Raw genomic sequence first — 15,625 nt, forward strand, 5'->3', positions numbered from 1 at the left:
GGTTGTGGGTAGCTCGAACAAAGTCAAAATCATGGGAATGATTAGATGTGTGGGCAAGGTGGTGTTGGTTGGGAGGGCAAGGTTGTGTTAACGCTCTCCCACAAGGTAGCCCCTTGCCCAAGGGGAGGTTGAGGACGACGCAAGAAAGAGAAGGCTAGGATATCTACACCTAATCTCTCTCTCTCTCTCTCTCTCTCTCTCTCTCTCTATCTATTTCTCCTTTGTCTCCTCTCTCTACCTAATCTCTACACCCTCTCTATCTACTCTTTCTACGCCTCTCTACAACCTAATCTCTTCTTAAATCTTAACATTATCTATCTACTTTCTACTTAATCTCTCTCCTCTCTCTACTTTCTAAACAGAGGTAAATCTCTACATTTTCTCTACTCCTTTTATCTATCTCTGCACTTTATGTATCATCCCTCTCTCTATCTACACCCTCTCTACTCCTATCTACATCCTAACCTCTCTCTACTCTTTTCTTTACATCCTAACCTATATCCACATCTCTCTCTATCTCTACTCCCTTTATCTATATCATAACTTCTATTTCTACTCTCCCTCTACAACTAATCTCTCTATTTTTACTTTCTATGTATCCTCCCTCTCTACATCCTCTCTATCTACTCTATCCACACCTCTTTCTTGAAACCTTAATCTCTTTCTAAATCTTAACTTTATCTCTCTATCTTTTACTTATTCTCTATCTATACTCTCTCTATTTCTACTCTCTACACAATGTACTTAAACTCTACACCCTCTGATCTATCTACTATATCCATACCTCTCTCTTCACCTTAATCTCTTTCTAAATCTTAATTTTATATATCTAATCTCTACCAATCTCTATATCTATAACTCTTTAAATATAAATAGAGTGATAAATCTACCTAATCTCTATATATCTACTCTCTACTTAATCTCTTTCTAAATCTTAATTTTATATATCTAATCTTTACTTACACTACAAGAGGTTGTGTGCACTTGTGACGCTGTTAGCGACGGAAATACATTGGGTTTTTATACTCTCTGGCATCGTTAAGACCGTTCGTAAGAGCGTCGATACAGGAACGTCACTATAATCGTCGCTATATGCGTCGTTATAGCCCTTGCTATATAGAGACACCTATAGCGACGTTTACATGCCACCTATAGCGACGGTACTCATAGCGACGTTCGAGAGAATTTTTTTTTGATGCCAAAGCATTCACCCATCAACCATATTGAATGTTTCATTAATTGATTCACCTTCAAAAAAAAGTGCAAGCTTAAATATAGACCCAAAGTAGTCATCCACAAGACAATATAACCATTAACTCCATCATCCATAGTATTGTTTGCAGAATAAAGATACAAAACCGACAAAAGTAAATTGATGAAAGTAAATCAATGACAATTGTATACATCATAGGCAAAATCACTTGATTGTTAAACTTTACAAATGTAATAGTTACAACACCATTGTCATTATTGAAAAAATATACATGGTTTTCAAAAAGACATATAAACGTCATCTCATGATACACATGCTATGACAAAAAGAAACTAATGCTACGGCTAGACTTACGTCGTCTAATCAGACGTCTCATCGCGTCCAAGCGACGTATCTGTCGGATTCTGCAAAAAAAAAACAATAAGACAGCTTTCTGTAAGTATAAACATATAGCGACGTTTATAAAACAATACAACAAATAGAAACGAGTAAACCCTAATACTAACCATGTCGTCGTGAGAACTCAGAATGTCCATTAGGGCGTTTAAGCCCTTTCTGTCTGCGTACTCGCGCTCCTACAGTGTGGGGTCACGTCCTGTCTTCGACCATTGTCAAAACATACAAAGAATCCATTATGTGAGAATTTAAATACCCCTAAACCCTAAACTATCAAACCTAAAGAGCAATGTGAAAACACTTACAAAATTGGTCTCAAATGATGTCCACTCGTTGCTTCTCAAGTGGTGCGAGCTTCCTATCTCTACTCGTGCTCTGGCTGCCTCCTTTTGTTGCTTCTACTTGTCGTGATTCTCGCGCGCTGCTTTTTTTTGCATTCTTTCAATCTTCTTTGGCCAGCCAATCTGGTCTGTTCCACCCATGCTTAATTGCTTTTTGCACTTCGGAACGCTTGTGCTTGCAGTATTTGCACATTCGAACCTTCATCACGTTTTCATTGAAGCGGTCATCACATATTGGAATGGGAAACTCGTCATGAAGCATGATGATGATTGTCTTTTAAATCACTTGGTACTTCAATCCAGTTGTTTAGTATGTAGTATCTAAACACCTGGGAGCAAAGACCGCGCATGCGCAAGATCACCTTCTTGCCTTCATCATTCAAGATGATGCTGCCGCTGAAGTCAACGGAGTAAGGCAAGCCCTCTCGTCGGTAATGCATGAACTTGGGTGTCTCGGCAGGGGTCTCTAGCGGCATGTTGACGGGGGTACGGACGTCAGGTGTCTCCACTGGATTCTGGGTCCCGAAGCGAGGAGTATCGACTAGAGTGACTCCTGGAGGAAAAGCTAGTGGTGTGTAGCTGCTAGGAACGGTTGACAACTGCGCAAAAACTGGTGTAGATAGCGATGCCGTGGTTGGTGTTGGAGCGGGCAAAGAAGGGGAGGATAAAGAGCCTCGTCGAACACAAAGCGGTGTCGAGGCATTGGCGATGGCATCTCTACAACCGTCGGTGCCTAGACGAGTGTGAAGATCGTCTTGTCGACACCAAAGCTTCGGAGTGTGCTGAATGCTCCGAAACAGAGGGAGACGCGATCGGAGTAGGAACGTGCGATGGTGCGCCAGAGTGATGACGCTCCATGTACCACCGTCTCTGCTGGGGTGACAAAGAAGAAAGAAACTTCTCATCATCCATACCTGCATTAAACACATGAACATTTAAACTTAATATTGAATGAATGGAGAAGAAAACATGGACAAGTAGAGAGAGAGAGAGAGAGAGAGAGAGAGAGGATTCATAAAGAGGGAGAGATTCTTGTGTAGAGAGATTTCGTTGAATTTTTGTGAATTTGTAAAAGCACCGCGCTCCGGGTGCGATGGAAACTGAAGCTGTATCGCGAGGGTCTGCTCATAGAAGTTGTTTGCCCCACCACTAAATCTAATTGATCGGGTGAAAGAGACGCTGAGTGCCAGTAGTAGTGTTTCTTAGTCTCTTTCACTTGATCAGCTAGATCTAGTGGTGGGACGAGCAACATCTATATTGAGCAAACCAGCTTTGCGATTGCAGCTTCAGTCTCCATCCCACTCGGAGCGCAGTGCTCGTCGTCCTTGCTTGTGAGAATATACCTAGAGCATACGTACCTGGAGTGGATGCAAAGACCATTAAATACAATGACTCAATGACCATTAAAAACAATGATGCATATAGATAAAAATGGACAAAAAGCCACGCGAATACAATATACATTATAAAACGGAGCTATATTGTTCAAATAAAATATTTATGGCTTTAAGAGGTCTCTCTCTCATCCTCACAAATCTCATCATAACTTCCTATATCTATATAGAGCTCTCCGTTTAAACAGATGTTCTCAGTTTCATTTTGTAGATCCTCTGCATGCACCCCATAGAGAGTAGCAGCTTCATGTTCGTCTGGCACCACCTCAGCGGCTCACTACAAGAGGTTGTGTGCACTTGTGACGTTGTTAGCAACAGAAATACATTGGAATTTTATACTCCCTGGCGTCGCTAAGACCATCGCTAATAGCATCGATACAGTAACGTCGCTATAACGGTCGCTATACCCGTTGTTATATAGCAACGCCTATAACGATGATGATAGCGACGTTTACATGCCATCTATAGCGATGCTGCAGAGCCTTATATAGCAACGGTCATAGCAACGCCCGAGAGAATTGTTTTTTGGTGGTAGGGCAATGCCCTGCCACCCATTAACCATATTGAATGTTTCATTAATTGATTTACCTTTGAAAAAAAGTGCAAGCTTAGATATAGATCCAAAGTAGTCATCCACAAGACAATATAACCTTTAACTCTATCATCCATAGTATTGTTTGTAGAATAAAGATACAAACTGACAAAAGTAAATTGATGAAAGTAAATCAATGACAATTGTACACATCATAGGCAAAATCACTTAATTGTTAAACTTTGTAAAGGTAATAGTTACAACACCATTGTCATTATTGAAAAAATATACATGGTTTTCAAAAAGATGTATAAAAGTCGTCTCATGATACATATGCTATGAAAAAAGGAAACTAATGCTATCTAGCTACGGCTAGACTGACGTTGTGTAATCAGACGTCTCATTGTGTCCAAGCGATGTATCTGCCGGATTCTGCAAAAAAAAACAATAAGACAGCTTTCTGTAAGTATAAACATATAGCAACTTTTATAAACATAGAAAAGAGTAAACCCTAATACTAACCATGTCAGCGCGAGAACTCAAAATGTCCATTAGGACGTTTAAGCCCTTCCTGCCTGCGTATTGGGGTCACGTCCTGTCATCGACCACTGTCAAAACATACAAAGAATCCATTATGTTGGAATTTAAAAACCCCTAAATCCTAAACTATCAAACCTAAAGAGCAATGTGAAAACACTTACAAAATCGACCTCGGATGATGCCCACCCACCGCTCCCCAAGTGGTGCGAGCTCCCTGCCTCTACTCGCGCTCTGGTGGCCTCCTTTTGTTGCTTCCACTTGTCGGGATTCTCGCGCACTGCTTTCTTCGCATTCTTTCAATCTTCTGTGGCCAGCCAATGTGGTCTGTTTCACCCATGCGTGATTGCTTTTTGTACTTTGGAACGCTTGTTCTTGCAATATTCGCGCATTCGAACCTTCATCAAGTCTTCATTGAAGCGGTCATCCCGTGTTGGAACCGGAAACTCGTCATGAATCATGTTGATGACTTTGTCTTTTAAATCACTTGGTACTTCACTCCAAGTGTTTAGTATGTAGTGTCTAAACACCTGAGAGCAAAGACCGCGCATGCCCGAGATCACCTTCTTGCCTTCATCATCCAAGATGATGCCGCCATTGAAGTCGACGGAGTAGGGTAAGCCCTCTCACTGGTGACGCATGAACTTGGGTGTCTCGACGACTGGGGTCTCTAGCGGCGTGTCGACGGAGGTACGGACGTCAGGTGTCTCCACTGGAGTCTGGGCCCCGAAGCGAGGAGTGTCGACTGGAGTGACTCCTGGAGGAGTAGCTAGTGGTGTGTAGCCGCTAGGTATGTAGCTGGTGTCGGGGCGGACAAAGAAGGGGAGGGTAAAGAGGCGGTGTCGAGGACCCGGCGGCGGCATCCCCACAACAACCGCCGCTACCACCACTAGAGCGCTGGTGCATAGACGAGTGTGAAGATCGTCTCATTGACACGGAAGCTTCGGAGCGCGTTGAATGCTTCAAAACAAAGGGAGACACGGCCAGAGTAGGAACACGCGATTGTGCACCAGAGCAATGACGCTCCACGTACCACTATCTCTGCTCGGGTGACAAAGAAGAAAGAAACTGCTCATCATCCATACCTGCATTAAACACACAACATTTAAACTTAATATTGAATGAATGGAGAAGAAAACATGGACAAGTAGAGAGAGAGAGAGAGAGAGAGAGAGAGAGAGAGAGAGAGAGAGAGAGAGAGGACTCATAAAGGGGAAGGGATTCCTGTGTAGAGAGATTACTTTGAATTTCTGTGAATTTGTAAAAGCACTGCGCTCCGTGTGCGATGGAGACTGAAGCTGCATCGCGAAGGTCTGCTTATAGAAGTTGCTTGCTCCACCACTATATCTAATTGATCGGGTGAAAGAGACGCTGAGAAGCAGTAGTAGTGCTTCTTAGTGCCTCTTTCACCTGATCAGCTAGATCTAGTGGTGGGAGGAGCAGCATCTATATTGAGCAAACCAGCTTCGCGATTGCAGCTTCAGTCTCTATCCCACTCGGAGCGCAGTTCTCGTCGTCCTTGCTTGTGAGAACATATTTAGAGCATACGTACCTGGAGTGGACGCAAAGACCATTAAATACGGTACAATTGTGTAAAAATCTATCAGATCATTATACATTTAGAGTTTTTTATTAAAGTAAACTAATTATAATAGATCACCTAAAAAGCGTTGTGATGCTAGTGTCACTCCATCCAAACTTTGTCTGCATGTTGAGAAGAACTAGGAGCGCCTTCAATCTAAACACACGTGCTCCATCATACAATGGCGTATCGGCTTCACTTTTTATAGCATCATAGATGAGCCTTTCTAAATCCATGATCTTTATCGATCTCGGACTCAAACATTGCCTCGTTGGGAATGTGGTTTGCATGATCATCCCTCGAGCTGTCAGATGCTACATCTTGTGGCCTCACATATGGTGCTTGACCAAAGTGCTCGCGAACACGTCTATTCGATTGCAAGATTGCTGCCTGTTGGCAAGCGTCAGAGTCCGACGAGTTATAATTGGCAACAACTCGATCTATAATAGATGGATCGAACTCGCCAAATTCGCAAACGTGCTCCAAAGAAACGTGTCTTGTCCGTTGCACAACATGCTTGCATTGATTACAAGGACATAAGATCCTCGTTGAGAGATATGTGTTTCGGTTGGATGGCCCCACATTCTCGTCACTACTCTCACATTCTCTAGTCATGTCCAATCCCCGCACACCTCGGTCTAGAGGTGCACGGAGATCAAAACCATCGGGTTATAATCTCGTCTTTATTGCTCAATGCCTATATTTGTGGGTACCAGAAATCTACACACCCACGTCTACATGATAGTGCATGTAGTGTACAAAACCCCTTTACCTCTTCTCTAGCTATAACATTTCACAGCATCTTAACATCTTTTCACAATAGATCTTTTCACCGTTCGTCTAACTCTTATTTTTTTACCGTAATCTCGAAGGTAGACTATAATATAAAAACTCAATCCAAAATCCAATCTTAAATCTAACCTAATTGAACAGGTGGTGATTCGCTCCATTGAAGGGTAAAAGACATATCAATGGGGCTACTAGCTGTGTAGATGTGAATGGGCCTCACATATACAAATACTTCAATGCAAGAGTTTAATAATCTCACCTCTCCACCCTATTGATCCATGACCCACTCCTCTCTTTCAAGCCAGTCAGGTCTGGCATCTGTGCATCTGACCTCCGATGCTTCATGTAGTCGCGCGTGCGTCTCCTCATCCAAGCATCGTCAAATGTATTCTCCAGAGAGGGAATTGGAAACTCTTGATGCAGTGTAGCAATAAGATAATCCTTGGAGGCTTCATCATGAGCCCTCCAAGAGACCATGACAGACTACAGTGTGTCAGAAAACCTGTCTACACAACTGTCGTATGCGGCCCATCACCTGCTTCCCCTCATGGGTCATAATGATCTCATCGGACATACGATTGATGAGGTACACGCATCCCTTTGGCATGTCCCTCTTGTGAAATATAACAACCCTGTCCGGTGAATGCTCATCATCCACATTAGGAGATTTCGGAGGTCTTTTGGAGGGCCTTTTGGAAGAGAGAGGAAAATAAGCTCTTCCAATGAGATAAGGGCCTATGTTACGTAGAAAAATAAATTGATATTAACAAAAATATAAAAGGTGTCCCTCTCCTCATTTAATAATCTAGTGGTCCTTGAAGACGATCACTCTCTTTCATTTAATGCGAACACTTTTTTCAGAAGGTAGATGCGGTGCATTTGATACGGCTTACGTCATCACTAGAACTCAAAAAGTCACAAAACTATCAAGTGGTGGAAGATTTTGAAACTTTTGATACTGTCAATGCGTCCGGAACGCCCCAATACAATATCCTCGAAATGAATGTCTGATTGCTAGAGGCAAAAAATATCAAAAACCCCTAAAAGAACATTTTGCTACTGGCGCGCGAGGGGGCATTCCAAAATTTTGAAATGCCTCCTCGCGCGCTGTTAGTAAAAAGCCCTTTTTTTTCTCTTTTTAGGGAGATTTTTGAGAGGAAAATGTCAAAAAACCTTTAAAAAGGGGCTTTCTTGAAAGATAAGTGTCCAAAAATCACTAAAAAGAGCTTTGTACTAACGGCGCGTAGGGAGGCATTCTAGAATTTTAGAATGCCTTCTCGCGCGCCTTAAGTAAAAAGCCCATTTTTTGAGGTTTTTTGACATTTTTTGCCTCTCCGGATTGTCGGAATGAAATAAGTAGACATTCGTTTTTAGGGTATTTTGGCGTTCCGGACGCATTGGTGGTGTCAAAAGCCTCAAAATCTATCACTAATTGACAGTTTGTGACTTTTAAACTTTCAGTGATGACGTAAGCTGCATTGAATGCGCCGCACTTGCCTTCTGAAAAAGACGCTCGCATTAAATAAAAAAGTGACCGTTTTCAAGGACGATTGAGAATATAAATCTACTTTTTAGACTGTCTGGTTGTCCTTTTGGACGTACTCACAAGGTGCAAGTGCATTTTAAAAAAAGTTTCTAGAGAGAGAAATACAATTTCTTACAAGGCCTTCCAAATGACCTCCAAAATTTTCTAATGGGTCTCTAGGCGACCCCGATGTAGTGTTCGGGTGACTCCTTAGCATCTCCGACACAGTGGCCGGGACACCACTCTCAAACGCGTAGAAGTATGATCCTCCGGTGTAGTCTGAGCAGTCTCACAAGCAGGGATACTCCTTAGTGTATCCTAGGGACTCTGCAACACATGAGCTCCAGGAACGACGTGCTCCTCGCCACAATAACCACCACCGCTAGACTGTCGTGAAATTGCTGGTCCGCATAGTCCATCAAATATAAATTTAGATCTAATTTAATCTTAAACTCAAAATAAACCTAAATTTAATTTAATCTAACATAAATCTAAATCTAACGCGCGTAAATAAACCTAAACTAATTTAACGTAAATCTAACTGAAAATAAATCTAGATCTAATTTAATATAACTTAAATAAACCTAAATCTAATCTAACATAAATCTAAATCTAACTTAATCTTAAACAATAAAAAGAGAAAAATGGTATAAACTTTCCATCACCCAAGTGTGGTAGATTGGTTATGCCATTTCCCTCTTGAATAACAGGTCTTGAGTTTAACTCCTCATCGGCTAGATCTTTAAGGTCTCTTGGGATAGTTTCCTACGACATTAAATTAAATTCTCTTCTTCTCGGGTGTGTGTGTGTGTGGGTGTGTGTGTGGGCTAGTAAAAGGAGGAAAATGGTATAACCTTTGTATCACCCAAGTGTGGTAGATTGGTTATGCCATTTCCCTTTTGAATAACAGGTCTTGAGTTCAACTCCTCATTGACTAGATCTTTAAGGTCTCTTGCAGGGATTTTAATTACGCGATGACGCATTTTGTTAAATGTTAATTATTGTTGTTATTATCACTATTTTTTTCATGTTAATAAAATATCTAATGTCATGACCTATGAAAACGGGTAGAAAACGTAAAACTGGCGGAACAACCAACAATCTCAGCAGGCCCGGCGGGCTTAATATGAAACCCGATGGGACAAGCAAGAACCTCGCCGGGCCCGTCGTGTACCCCCTCCATATTTGGCGGCTCTATATAGCCCCTTTATAGACATCACATCATATCACCGCTTCCTCTAAATTTGGTCATCCTTTAAAATTTAGAAGAAAAACTAAAAGGTAAAAAAATGAATAGTCTTTAAAAAAAAAAAAACCTTAATGTAACTATGATCATGGATCATTAGTTCTTTTTTGGACTAAACTGATTCTTGAAAGGAGGTAGAAAGGTGAATCTTTGGGTCGGTATCTCTACATTTGGGATGGACTGATCTCATGTTTGATTTACCATTATATTTGCTAAATTGATTAGAACTTCTATCATGGGTCATTAGTTCTTTTTTGGACTGAACTGATTCTTGAAAAGAGATAGAAAGGTGAATCTTTGGGTCGATATCTCTACTTTTGGGATGGATTGATCACATGTTTGATTCACCGCTGTATTTGCTTGCTATTCCGATTAGAGCTCCAATCATGGGTCATTAGTTCTTTTTTGGACTGGATTGATTCATGAAAGGAGGTAGGAAGGTGAATCTTTGGATCGATATCTCTACTTTTGGGATGGACTAATCACATGTTTGATTCACCGCTGTATTTGCTTGCTATTTCGATTAGAGCTCCAATCATGGGTCATTAGTTCTTTTTTGGACTGGATTGATTCATGAAAGGAGGTATGAAGGTGAATCTTTGGGTCGATATCTCTACTTTTGGGATGGACTGATCACATATTTGATTCACCGTTGTATGCTCATGTTTGAGTAGATTGAGGTTTATTCCTTTCAGGCTTCACTACTACGCTTATGTGTGATATTGATTATAACACTAATGTTTGGTTTGAATAATCCTTGAAAGAAGAGATAATCGACTCAAAGATACTTGAATAATCGTACGCTACTTGAATAATCGTACGCTTTTGCAATGACACACCTAGCCGCAATTGCAACCATGTGCCAGTGCATCCACGTACGATGATTTGATAAATGAAATTTTAAACCTTTAATTTTTAACCCAAAAAACTAAAAAAAAAAATCAATAAAATAAGGAAGGGTTTAAAAAATTATTGCTACACTGCTTTGAGAATGTGGAAAGCTGTTAGAAAGTTTGGTGAAGACTTTTCAATGTACCTCTTTTGTGAAAAAGACAAGCACCGGAGTCGCCTTTATATAGCCACGGCGGGCCTGGCGGGTAAATAGCTTTACCCGGCGTGACCGTCGGAGAAATTTACTAGCCCAACGGGCCCGGCGGTCCAATTAATTAGCCCGGCGGGTCACGAGCCGGTCTCCAGGTCTCCCTGGAGGTCAAAAAAGATGAATGTCAATTAACAAAATATTTGTTATTTTGCATTTCTATTGTTATTAACCTGAAATTATAGTGTGATCACATCATTTTGAAATCCCTGGACTCTCTTGGGATAGTTTCCTACGATGTTAAAACTCTCTTCTTCTTCTTCTTCTCTCTCTCTCTCTCTCTCTCTCTCTTTTCCTCTCTCAATGTGTGTGTGTGTGCATTCTTTGTTTATGCATGTAGGTGTGTGTGTTTTTTGTTTATGCATGTGCTCTCTCTCTCTCTCTAAAAAAAACACATTGTGTGTGTGTGTGAGAGAGAGAGGGAGAGAGAGAGAGAAAGAGGGGAAGGGAGCATGAGAGAGGAGAGGGAAGGAGCATACCTGGCTCTTCTTCCTCTCCTTGTGTGTGTGTGTGTGTGTGTGTGTGTGTGTGTGTGTGTGGAGGAGAAAGAGAGAGAGAGGGAGAGCGTTGGTTACCTTTGCTTGCTTGAGCGTCGAAAACTCAAATCTGAGATTTGAGTTTTCGAACACTCTCGGTTATTTCTTTACCCCTGTCGGCGTCGCTATAGGTGTCGCTATGAACATCGTTGGTATACTTGTAACTTAGGGATGCTCATAACGACGTCGTGGGTTTTCACTTTGAGCATCGCATTGCGAGGGTCGCTAATATTAAGTACCTCTTGTAGTGGCTTCTGACTGAGCATCTTCTCCGATCTCCTCCATTGATGCCACTGTGATTGGCACATGGTAGCCTTCATACGTCCGTACACTATGAGAGGCTACCTCTATGACGTACCACTGAAGGCGAGCTTTTTGAAATGGGGCCTCTAAACCCAAACCAATGGGCCTACCCTCACAAAATGTTCGTAAAGAGGTACACACACTACTTGGGGCACCACCTTCTTTTGGGAGTGGAGAAGGAAACCAATCAAAATAACACTTGCACTCACCCACTCAAGCAACACACTTTGAAAACCCCCTTACTCTATATACACTTTGGACACTTGAACACCATCAACGATTATGCAACCCAATGACGTGCATCAAAATGAAATATGCAATTTGTGGAATAGCATTCACCTTCTCCCCATAAGAATACCCATAGTACATCCAAACTCTTCCTCTCTCAAGCACTCATCAAAAAATCATGCGCACAAGACTTGTCTCTCAAACACACAAGAGAATCACTTACATCAAACTAACACACTTTGCATAGAGAGCTCATCTCCATCTATGCAATGCCGTGACACGAATAAAATCACCATGAGAGGTAGCCACATGCATATGTAATGAAGCAAAAGAGAGTTGGAGTGAGAAATTTCTTTAGACCAATTGAATAAGTGTGGAGAAACAAACCAATGGTAAATTGAGAATAGAACACTTACTTGATTTCTCGCACACCTTTTAAGGGGAGGACAGACGCTGGCTAACCATCACTAATTGCGACACTTGAAAGTTTTGAAGATGATTTCATGATCATTAACATAACCATGAGAGAGATCATGATGTATTTACAAGTTATTGAGGTGCTACAAATGATTTTATTGGGTTGATGGAGTAAGAGATTGTAGAATGGAAAGAGTGGAGAATAGAGTTTGCACTTCCTCCAAAGAGGAGGGTTAGGAGGGAGGATGTGAAAGAGGGAGAGTTGGGGTTTTCTCTACTATTGATCAAGAAACAACATGAAGTTGAAAATATAGGTGTCTGTCCTTGAGTCTCTCCAAGGGGGGCTATTTATAGTTGTGTAGGAGTGGGATTATGCTACACTTAATTAGAGTAAGTGATTAGACCTAATTAAGTGTCCCTTGACCACTCATTGAATATTGGACATAAAAGGGATTATTTATTCACCAAAAATATCATTTTAGACCGTGAAGGCTCCATAGGGGTGCATAATGTAGGTGGGCCCCACCATGAAGCCCTACAGGTGGCTCTTGCGGGGTATCTCAACTTGTCTGTTTTGGCATTTAGAAAGCATCTTTAGGTTGGTCCCATCACATGCAAGTGACCTTGAACATTCATTGCTCTTCTAGAAGATGAGTAGGGGAAAAATAAGATCTCACCCTCTTGATTTACTTGATTTACAGTTCCCTTTTGCTGCGAATCTGACGGATTTACACTATTTTGACCATAACTTTTTACCTGTAGCTCGGAATGACACGCTTCAAAAGGCAAAATTGACCTTCTCAACATGTTTTATATGAATTTGGACTATTCTTCATGCCCATGCACCAAGGAATTTGGTTGGGAAGGTCCACACTAGGCTAGGGAACCTTTTGCTTCCAAGTCTTCTTGCATGGGCCCTTTGCTTGTATGCATCCAAGGGGAATGATTCTTTTTCAAAAGGCTATGATGCTTAAACAAATAGAGGAGGGCCCAATATTATTTTCTTGTGAAAAGAATATACAATTGGAGTCTTTTTGAAAGGAGAGAAACTATATGTATATTCTTAAGAGATATTGGGCCACCTATGTAGGGGGCATAGAAGACTTGTAGAGAGGGACCATAATCTTTGGTGAAGACAAGTGGAGAGTTGATTTCCATGGGAATTTATCTATATGGGGTGGAAGATGGATATATTATTTTTCTACTACTAATTCACAAGAGGTAAGAAAGTTTGGGGGTATATAGTTGGTTATTGTATGCTTATTCTATTTACAAAGAAAAAAAGAAAAGGGTGGTAATATAAATATATGACTAAGGTGACATTTTTGGGAAGAGTATAATGTATGTGTTGCCACAAAGGTTAAACGAAGAGGGGGAATTTACTCTAGATAACTTAATAGCGTAGAAAAATATATACACATATGAGGAAGAGGACGTTGAGTAGGCTGACAAATGTTGCAAAAAGATGGTTACCATTTTATGCCACTTATATTAGCCCTCCCCGAAGCCTAGAGATATTCATATCTTTAGGAGGACGGTGTTGCTTCTTTTTCTTCTTTTTTTTTTCTCTTTTTTTGTCATTTTTCTTTTTCCACTTTTTTTTTTCAATAGGAGGAGTGTCATGCACTCTTTTACTCCATTAGACCTGCTTTTCATTACCTCAATCCCATAAATCGGAGATGGGAGGGTTGCCTTGGGTATGTTCAGATTCCAAGGCTGGTTCTTCTTTGCACATCAAAGATTTAAAAATAGGTGGAGCATTTGCCAAGCCTAAGGGAGCCATGTCAATTTGGAGCTTAGACGATGTAGGTAGATGACTGCCTATCAACGGATTGATACGTTGAAAGTAGGGCTTTAATCTCCATCCATTGACTCTAGTCTTGTGGAGTTTTCCTGATAAATCTGCTAATCTGGAACTACCATTCCCAAACTTTGTTTTTATCATGAAAGGTCCCTCCCATCTTTGCAAAAACTTTTTGTCAAGTCGAGTATCAAGTCGGTTATCATAGCGAAGAACCAACATACCTTCCTTCAATCCTTTCCCCTTGAGCTTCTTGTTGATTTTATTCCTTTGGCTTGTCGCTTTGGTGATGTAGTGATCAATGGACTCTTCTCTATCTAGCTCAAGTCGTTGGAGATCTAAGATCCTTTCATGTAGAACCTCTTTTGGTTTTTTTGCCACTCTTGCAAGAACGCGCAAGCTTGAGAGCTCTACGTCCTGAATGGGGAGAAGTGCCTCCTGTCCATAAACTAGATGAAAAGGGGTGAATTGGGTAGATACCTTGAAAGATGTCCTATACGCTCAAAGAGCAGCCGTCAAATGGCGATCCCAATCATTAGGCCGGTCCACAACCTGCTTAGAAATGATCTTACATATCATTCCATTCACTTTTTCCACCAATCCATTGCATTGAGGATAGTAGGGTGTGGAATGCAGGTGTTTCACTTTTAACCTCCTCAAGAGATCATTCAGAAGGTCAGCCCTAAAACCCGGGCCTCGATCTGATAAGATTTCTAGGGGTGTTCCAAACCTACTACAAATATGATCAAAAATAAACTTTGATACCTCTTCAGCTGTGATTCGGGTTGTGCTTGTTGCTTCCGCCCATCGTGTCATGTAGTCAACACCCATGATGATGAAAACCTTCCCTGTAGAAGTACGAGGTAGGGGACCTATTGCATCCACACCCCACTTTTCAAAAGGGCCATAAGATATTATTGGGACTCGAGGCTCATATGTTAGTCGTCTATCCCCAGCAATTTGGCATGGCTTACATGCTTTACACCAATATTGGACATCACGATGTAAGCTCGGCCAAATAAACCCTGCTTGTAAAATCTTCCTACTTCTAATATCTTGAGAAAAGTGACCACCATAGACATCATCATGACATGAAAGAAGAATTTTCTCTATCTCTTGCACACCTGGTACTCTCCTCAAGACCAAATCTTTCCCTTTGATATAAATCCTCCCCGATCAATTGGTAAGGTGTGTCCCCCAAATTGATGGAGCCTCTTAAGCCCCTCTTCAACCTTTTGGCAATGAAGTGATCTACAACTATAAATACAGAAATCATCCATAAAGACTCTTATAGATTTTCCAAAGAATGGCTGAAATACAAATATTGTGAATCTCATGAAGGTGCTAGGAGCATTGGTGAGCCCAAAAGGCATTACTCTGAATGCAAAACATCCCCAAGGTGTGATGAAGGTGGTTTTTGGTTGGTCCTCTTCTGCTATTCTAATTTGAAAATATTCTGAATACCCATCACACACAGTGTAGCATTCGTGACTTGCTAGTTCATTCAAAATTTCATCTTGGAAAGGGAGAGGGAAGTGGTCCCTCTTTGTCGTAGCGTTGAGGGGTTTGTAATCCACGCAGACCCTCCACTTACCATTCTTCTTGGGAGTGACTACAATAGGTGATACCCATTCGGAGTTGGATACTGGATAGATGAAGCCAGCCTTCAAGAGTCGATTCACTTCT

The 15,625-nt window shown here is 41.3% G+C and overlaps 1 pseudogene; it reads right to left on the minus strand.

The window, feature by feature from the left end:
* Nucleotides 1-1,572: 1,572 nt before the first annotated feature.
* Nucleotides 1,573-2,091, minus strand: LOC147429708 (uncharacterized; annotated as a pseudogene).
* Between the last annotated feature and the right edge of the window lie 13,534 nt (nt 2,092-15,625).

This window comes from Adiantum capillus-veneris, chromosome 22, assembly GCF_014529385.1.
Source record: "Adiantum capillus-veneris isolate H3 chromosome 22, ASM1452938v2, whole genome shotgun sequence".
Taxonomy (NCBI): domain Eukaryota; kingdom Viridiplantae; phylum Streptophyta; class Polypodiopsida; order Polypodiales; family Pteridaceae; genus Adiantum; species Adiantum capillus-veneris.